At 50.5% G+C, this 9000-nt stretch overlaps 1 long non-coding RNA gene and 1 pseudogene across 1 annotated transcript; both read right to left on the minus strand.

Moving 5' to 3' along the window:
• Positions 1–1955: 1955 nt before the first annotated feature.
• Positions 1956–5515, minus strand: LOC118476941 (uncharacterized). The gene is made up of 2 exons (XR_004857800.1): positions 5456–5515; positions 1956–2469 (listed from the first exon to the last, which is right to left on the minus strand). It is a non-coding gene; the product is annotated as an uncharacterized lncRNA (long non-coding RNA).
• On the minus strand, positions 3550–4493 carry LOC109945794 (L10-interacting MYB domain-containing protein-like; annotated as a pseudogene).
• Positions 5516–9000: the final 3485 nt, after the last annotated feature.

The raw sequence follows: 9000 nt of genomic DNA on the forward strand, positions 1-9000 counted from the left end.
TCGAAAGCACGAAAGTCGTTTTCTACCCGAGCGTTTAGGACTTGTTCGATAGCAGAACCGCTTATCCGAGCGTGAGTTACTTTTCACGGAAGGTGATGAGTGAGGTATCCGTATCCCGGAGGCGTAGGAGTCCCTCGACTCGGTCGTCCTTGCCGCTCAAGGTCCCTCTCGTCGTGTTCAGGGTTCCGTTATCGATATAGTCGAAAGTCGTTATGGTAGAAAACTTTTTCGAGGAAAATTTTAACGCAGAGGGGGTTCCCCCCTTCTAGCCCCCGAGGGAGGGTCGGGCTTTGCCGAGGCAAGGCTGATCCTACCTTGACGGTTTAGACTTCAATCATGTATGTAAAGAAAATGAGGTACATGAACGACTTGAAACATTTTAAGGGTAAAAGCGACGTAGCTGTTGGATGTTCCAAGCGTTGCTGTAGACCTCGCCTTGATCGTTGGCCAGCTTGTATGTTCCGGGCTTCAAAATCTTGGCGATGATGAACGGCCCTTCCCAGGGAGGAGTGAGCTTGTGGCGTCCTCGGGCGTCTTGCCGCAGCTGAAGTACCAAGTCTCCCACCTCGAAGCCTCGGGGCCGAACCATTCGGGCATGGTAGCGTCGCAGAGACTGTTGATACCGCGCCGAGTGTAGTAAGGCCACATCCCGAGCTTCTTCGAGCTGGTCCAGTGAATCTTCTCGGCTGGTCTGGTTGCTTCGGTCGTCGTACGCCTTTATTCTCGGGGAACCGTATTCTAAGTCCGTGGGTAGGACGACCTCGGCCCCATAGACTAGAAAGAATGGCGAGAAACCCGTGGACCGGTTCAGCGTCGTCCTCAGACTCCAGACCACCGAGGGTAGCTCTTTCATCCACCGCTTGCCGAACTTGTTGAGGTCGTTGTAGATCCTCGGTTTTAGTCCCTGCAAAATCATACCGTTGGCACACTCCACCTGCCCATTCGTCATGGGGTGAGCTACGGCGGCCCAGTCCACACAGATGTGTTGGTCCTCGCAGAAGTCCAGGAACTTCTTCCCAGTGAACTGCGTGCCATTGTCGGTGATGATGGAGTTCGGGACCCCAAAGCGATGGATGATGTTTGTGAAGAACGCCACCACCTGCTCGGACCTGATGCTGGTTAAGGGTCGGACCTCGATCCACTTGGAGAATTTGTCGATTGCGACCAGCAGGTGCGAGAAGCCCCTGGGTGCCTTCTGCAAGGGACCGACGAGGTCCAGACCCCACACGGCAAACGACCAGGTGATGGGTATTGTCTGTAGGGCCTGAGCGGGCAGGTGCGTCTGTCTTGCGTAGAATTGACACCCTTGGCAGGAGCGTACAATCCTAGTGGCGTCGGCCACCGCGGTTGGCCAGTAGAAACCTTATCGGAAAGCGTTTCCGACGAGGGCCCGAGGTGCTGCATGGTGACCACAAGCCCCCGAGTGTATTTCTTGCAACAGCACCTGTCCTTGGGCGACGGATATGCATCGTTGGAGAATGCCCGAGGGGCTGCGGTGGTAGAGCTCCTTTTCATCACCCAGTAAGACAAACGACTTGGCGCGCCGCGCCAGTCGCCGAGCTTTGGCCTTGTCGAGGGGCAGCTCTCCTCGGAGGAGATATTCTAGGTACGGGGCCTGCCAGTTCGGGTTTGGCGTGACCCCATTCCGCTCTGCCTCGACGCGCAGGGCCTCACCCTCGGCGGCCGAGGGTACCTTGGGCTGGGCCGAGGCCTCCTCGGGCTCGGGCGTGTCGTCGATCTTGACGAAGGGTTGATGGGCGTGTTTGGTTCGGCTTTTTTCTGAATAGCTTTTCTGAAAAGCTGGTTGTGGGGAAAAGCTAGCTGTTGGGAAAAGCTGGTGGTTAGAATTTAGGTATTTGGTTCGCCAGCTGTGCAGAAAAGCTGTTCGTTAGAATCTAGGTGTTTGGATACACAGATTCTCAGATTGCAGATTCTGTTTGAACAAACTATACACATTAACACCGAACCAACAAAAGGTCATTACATATAATTAGTGGAGTTCATTACAACATAACTACCGTTACATTTACATATTTAACTACGACACTAATGCATTAGCAATTCCATCTCGAAATGCACTCATGTCTAACTCATCAGATGTGCTACTACTACTCTCACCTACAGATACATCATGACCAAGGCTATTAGGTCCTAGTTCATCAAAGTCTCTATCGTGTAGAGCACTGTCTCTAATGAAGTTATGCAATGTCATACATGCAATAGTTATCTTGGATTGTTTCTTAAGCGAAAATGAAGGGAGACTTAACAGAATTCTCCACTTCATTTTAAGCACACCAAAAGATCGCTCTATAACATTGCGTAGCGACGAGTGTGCATAGTTGAATACTTCTTTGCTCCCAATAGGTTGCCTCGCATTTTGCCATTCTGAAATGTGATACTTCTGACCCTTATAAGGTGCAAGGTACCCCTTTCTATTTGGATAACCTGAATCCACAAGATAGTATTTACCTGCACAAACAGAAATATAAAGTTCAATACTTAAGACATAAATGAATATCGTATGATACAAAAGTACAACATACTTATTTACCTTCCAGTGGATGGGGGAACCAGTCCGCATAAGTTATCAAAGTATCTTGTAATACTCTAGTGTCATGTACTAAACCTGGCCAACCTGTGACAACAAATGTGAACCTCATATCGAAGTCACAAACGGCCATTACATTCTGTGATGCGTAATCGTGCCGACCAATATATTTGGCTTGCTCCGAGGCCGGGATAGACGCTGGAAAGTGACTACCATCAATTGCTCCTATGCAATCCTTGAAGTGGGGCCAAAATCTCCCCTCTCGCAAACGAGGATGAATCTCTATGAAATTTGGGTCTTTGGGCTTGATTACGTCAGCTGACATCTTATGTAGTGCATTAAGTACTTCACTATACTTGTGACTAATAGTTTCCAAGGAGTGACCAAACTTGTTCCTTATCTGCCTAAATGATTGTGGACCCCCACATGCCCACAAGAAAATACCTAGAGCTTCCATAGTACTGACACCACGGCATGGAATCGTCTAAAAACAGTACGTCGCATGCGAAACATGTCAAAGCAGTCGTTACTATTCTCCAAAGTTTGTTCAACCCATTGAATACCTGTTTCAACCATTGTTCTTCTAGAAACCTCACTGGAAGGCCTGCCCCAAATGTCTACAGCATATAGGGCAACAAGCAATTGTGCATCTCTGTCATCCGTGTCATGATCATATGTGTGTGCAGCAGGGTCACACATCTGCATGTACACAAACAACAGGCACATATTCATGTATAAGCACAGTATATAAGACACATATGCATGTATCATAGGTGACAGAAAGTTCACATATTGACATTGTTCACAAACATACAACTCTAATTATTCAAATACATGTTCAACTCGAATAATTGCAAAATTGTTCAAAAGGGAAAATTATGCATACGAAATGTTTATTTTGTAACACGACAAGGCTCATAATAGTGACATGACAAGACTCATAATAGTGACACGACTAACATAATAGTGAACATCAGCCTCTGTTGTCGGACGACCACCATCTAAGTAGACTTTTTTAGATCTATCTCGAAAGCACGGCGCAACCAAGCATTCCTTCCTTCTTTTGTCTTCAGTGATGCAAATACATCTCTATACTTTTTCTCAATCAATAGATGAGTGGCAAAACTGTAGGTCGCTGCCTTCAGGTGAACCATCATCGATCACTTGTTGCAACTGCGCAATAACCTCAACACGAACAAGGTCGGTCTCAGCAGAGTTGATGGACTTGTTAGTGGTCATTGAACGCGACTCAAAAGCCTCCACTAGGCGTTTCATGTACTCTTCCCTCGTATCTTTCTTCTTCTTTGGTTTAGGAGAATCATGATGCACCTTACGCTTCCCAGTCGCATTTGAACATGGGTCAGGTGTGCTGTTTTCACCCCCACCTAAAGTGGCTTCGACATGATCATCAGATGATGAATTTGCATCCTCGATGCCAGGAACAAGGGTTCTTTCATTTGTGCAGACAATGGGGCCAAACATAACCTTTAGCTCGTCCTCATTCTCTAGGGGGGCTGTTTTGAACATAATACACCCTGGCATTGCCTGCAGCAACATGGTATTTCCTACTTTGAGATGGCCATTACTATTGTTAATCTACAAAAAATAAAAAAAGTCTACTTACTTTATTTTGCTTAGCCCACCACTCATCTGGAGCACTGATTGAACTAGTATGAGGGTCTCGACCAAGACCTGTAGCCCTTTCATTAAGAGTTTTCCACTGTGTGAACATTCTCTTTAAGGAGTCCCACCTATTCTTCATTTGATCCCTGGTGTAAGTGCGACCAGTGCGTTCTTTAAACTTCCTTATCAGGTTAGCATACCCTTCTGCATTAAGAAACTGTTGTGGCCTGTTCCGGGCATTGACCTCTTCTACACAAATTTCTATGTAAATTTTTGTTGCTCTACTATCCCACTTTGCAATCACTTTGCCAGACTTGTCCATCTAGTGCAAAACAAGTGTAGAGTTTTGAAAATACGTAGTGCTCTCGGATTAAGAAGAAAACATAAAGAACACTGAACTGACCATAATAACATCAGGTACTACCATAAGTAGTAACATTCGGATTTGCTTAATTACACAAAGACAACGTTAATTAAACTGGTACTGGACACAAAAGGACAGGGAAGACATTTACAACAACCCATTAAGCAAAAGCCTGATCATATCCCTGTTTCACTAAGACCTTACTACAAGCTTAACCAAGTTCTAACTTAAACCTCATTGTCACTAAAGGAAGGCATCTGATCGGAGTCATATTCAATACCCCAAAACCTTTCGAAGTGCTCGGCAAAGTCCCAGTCTGGACTAAGGTTGTCTTCACCAGGGGGTGGTGAGGACAAGTCTGAGGGTTCGTAGTTGCTGTCAGGCTGGTGGGTTACGTTGTTGACCTTGTCCAAATACTCTTGGAACACCAGAGAATCTTGCTCCATCATGCAAGCAATGTCCTCCAATGCTACACGAAGTTTGGTAGCGTCAAAGGAGGTCAACCCGCATCCTGGACGGATTGTTTCCTGAGCTACGGAATAAATCTTGTCCGCAATCTCTTGCATCCTTCCAATTGCCTTGTCGGCTATGGAGTCTGCTGAATCCATCTGATGTGGATTTAGGTTGGTTAGTGTACTAGACAAGGGGACAATATACTAACTTCCATGTATTGACATGAATTGCCGACAAGGGACAAATGTTGGTTGAAGCAACTAACATACATCTAGTAACAAACAAAAGTATGAACAAAGTATGAACTGAACCCTGACCATACAGGTTCTGACAAACAAACTAAGTACTAATCCCTGAACAAATAATACTAATGCAACAGAGCAATGCCATCCCTAGTAAACCTTAAACAGTAATTGGTTGTGCCCATGTTGACAGTAAACTGCGCAACAAATTGTGTATGAGAATACCTTGGTTGCACTGGAAATTGGAACCGAAGACGAAGACCCCGAGTTGATAAGGAAATCTGCAGGCAACATTGGAGAAACAATTAGGTACTACTTCCATCCATACCCTTTTTTGATGTACTGAATTAACTGCAGATCAGGCGGCCGTGTACTGAATAAACAGGGCAGGACGAACCCTAGCTACACGACCGGAGGGGGCGCCGAGGGTCGGGATCGAGTCGAGCAACACCGTACCTGCGCAGATGACGACGCGACGGGGGGAGCAAAGGAAGCTTCACGACGGAGCAGCGGCGCCGGTGTGGGTGCAGCAACCCTAGCGACAGTAAAGGATCAAGGAATGACCGCGGCGGCGGTGGTGAATGAGAGGGTCCGGATGGAGGAGAGAGGTCGTACCTGCGACGACGACGACGGGGGGGGGGAGAGGTTCCTTCGCGACGGGGATGAGGCTGCGTCCTCGGAGCGTGAACCCTAGGGAAGACGAGAATGAGACGCGGCGTAGGAGAACACACCGGCGCAGAGGAGGTGGCCCGTACCTACCATGATGCGGGGAGGAGACGGACTGGCGGCGCGATGGGTTCGCGGCGGTGGAGGAGCGTGTGTGGGCTAGAACCCTAGCGAAGTGGGTGCGGCTTCGAACTGAAGCCAACTGACGGGCGCTTCTAGCGTTCCGTGGCCGGGCGGCTTTATGCGCAAGCGCGTCGTGGAGAAGCGGCGCGAGAATCTACCCGTTTGGCTCCAGCTTCTGCTTCTGGCGGCCAAAAGCCGCCCAGAAGCTGAACCAAACAGGGGCGATGTATGTCTCTAGAGAAGATATCCAGGGGAACCGTTGTCCGCCCCGAGGCTATTTTAGCCAGCTCATCCGCAGTCTCGTTGTACCGTCGAGCGATATGGTTGAGTTCCAGCCCGTAGAACTTGTCTTCCAGGTGCCGAACTTTGTCGCAGTAGGCCTCCATCTTCCGGTCACGACAGTGGGAGTTCTTCATGACTTGGTCAATGACAAGCTGCAAGTCGCCACGAGCGTCGAGGCGTCGAACCCCTAGCTCAACGGCGATGCGCAGCCCGTTAACCAAAGCCTCATACTCGGCCACGCTGTTTGACACCGGAAAATGGAGGCGTATCACGTAGCGAAGATGCCTTCCGAGGGGTGAAACGAAGAGCAGGCCAGCGCCTGCTTCGGTTTTCATAAGCGACCCGTCGAAGTACATGGTCCAAAGTTCAGCCTGGATTGGAGCTGTTGGCAATTGGGTGTCGACCCATTCAGCCAGGAAGTCCGCCAAGGCTTGAGATTTTATGGCCTTCTGAGGAGCGAATGAAATTGTCTCGCCCATGAGTTCCACTGCCCACTTTGCTATCCTACTCGAGGCCTCTCGGCACTGGATGATCTCCCCAGGGGGAAGGATGACACCACTATCACCGGATGAGACTCGAAGTAGTGTCGCAATTTTCGCCGCGTCAGAATTACTGCGTACAGTAGCTTCTGGATTTGTGGGTAGCGGATCTTGGTCTCGGATAGCACTTCGCTGATGAAGTAGACCGGCCTCTGGACAAACAGTGCATGCCCTTCTTCTCGTCTCTCGACTACGATCGCGGCGCTGACCACCTGAGTGGTTGCGGCTACGTAGATCAAGAGGGCTTCTCCCACAGCGGGGGGCACCAAGACGGGCGCACTGGTAAGGAGTGCCTTAAGGTTTCCGAGGGCTTCCTCGGCCTCGGGGGTCCAAGTGAAGCGCTCGGCCTTCCTTAAGAGGCGGTACAAGGGCAATCCTTTCTCGCCGAGGCGCGAGATGAAGCGGCTCAGAGTCGCAAGGCATCCCATGACCCTCTGTACTCCTTTCAAATCTTTGATCGGTCCCATGTTGGTGATGGCCGCGATTTTCTCCGGGTTGGCCTTGATGCCCCGCTCGGAGACGATGAACCCCAGGAGCATGCCTCAGGGGACTCCGAAGACACACTTCTCAGGATTGAGTTTCACGCCTTTCACTCTCAGACACTTGAACGTCGTCTCAAGGTCAGAGAGGAGGTCGGGGCTTTTCTTGTCTTGACAACGATGTCATCGACGTAAGCCTCGACCGTTCTGCCGATGTGCTCCCCAAACACGTGGTTCATGCACCTTTGGTATGTTGCACCTGCATTCCTCAAGCCAAATGGCATAGTAGTATAACAATACATGCCAAAAGGTGTGATGAAAGAAGTCGCGAGCTAGTCGGACTCTTTCATCTTGATTTGGTGATAACCTGAATAGGCGTCGAGGAATGACAGGTTTTCACACCTAGCAGTGGAGTCCACATTTGATCGATGCGAGGCAGAGGGTAGGGAACCTTCGAACATGCTTTATTCAACCCGGTGTAGTCGACGCACATCCTCCATTTCCCACCTTTCTTTTTCACAAGCACAGGGTTAGCTAACCATTCAGGATGGAATACCTCTTTGATGAACTATGCAGCCATCAGCTTGTGGACCTCCTCGTCTATGGCCCTGCGCTTCTCTTCATCAAAGCGGCGCAGGTGCTGCTTCACGGGTCGGGCTCCAGCTCGGATATCCAGTGAGTGCTCGGCGACATCCCTCGGTATGCCAGGCATGTCCGAGGGACTCCACGCAAAAATTTCGGCGTTTGCGCGGAGAAAGTCGACGAGCACTGCTTCCTATTTGGGGTCGAGCTCGGAGCCGATCCGGACCTTCTTGTCGGCGTCGTCGCTGGGGTCGAGAGGGACGGACTTATTCGCCTCAGCCAGTTTGAAGTTGCCGGCGTGGCGCTTCGCATCAGGCACCTCCTTGGAGAGGCACTCTAGGTCGGCGATGAGGGCCTCAGACTCGACGAGGGCCTCAGCATACTCCACGCATTCCACATCGCATTCGTACACGTGGCGGTATGTGGATCCGACGGTGATGACTCCGTTGGGGCCTGTCATCTTGAGCTTGAGGTACGTGTAGTTGGGGCCATGAACTTGGCATAGCACGACCTTCCCAACACCGCGTGGTAGGTCCCTCGGAACCCATCCACCTCGAACGTGAGGGTTTCCATGCGGAAGTTGGAGGGAGTTCCGAAGCATACAGGCAAATCAAGTTGCCCAAGGGGCAGGACGCGCTTACTGGGGACGATCCCGTGGAAGGGTGCCGCACCGTCCCGGATCATGGACAGATCGATCTCCAAGAGCCCGAGGGTCTCGGCGTAGATGATGTTGAGTCTGCTGCCTCCTTCCATGAGGACCTTGGTGAGCCTGGCATTGCCGATGACGGGGTCGACAACGAGCGAGTACCTTCCTAGGCTCGGCATGCAATCGGGGTGGTCGCCTTGGTCGTAGGTGATGGGCTTATCGGACCAGTCTAGGTAGACTGGCGCCGCCACCTTCACCGAGCAGACCTCCCGGCGCTCCTGCTTGCGGTGCCGAGCCGAGGCGTTCGCCACTTGCCCACCGTAGATCATGAAGCAGCCGTGGACCTTGGGGAACTCCTCTACCTTGTCGCCCTCCTTCTTGTTGTTGTCTTGGCCTTTGCCATCTCCCACCGGGGACCTGGCTTTATGGAAGTAGCGCCGAAGCATGACACAT

Source organism: Zea mays, chromosome 4 (genome assembly GCF_902167145.1).
Source record: "Zea mays cultivar B73 chromosome 4, Zm-B73-REFERENCE-NAM-5.0, whole genome shotgun sequence".
Lineage (NCBI taxonomy): Eukaryota > Viridiplantae > Streptophyta > Magnoliopsida > Poales > Poaceae > Zea > Zea mays.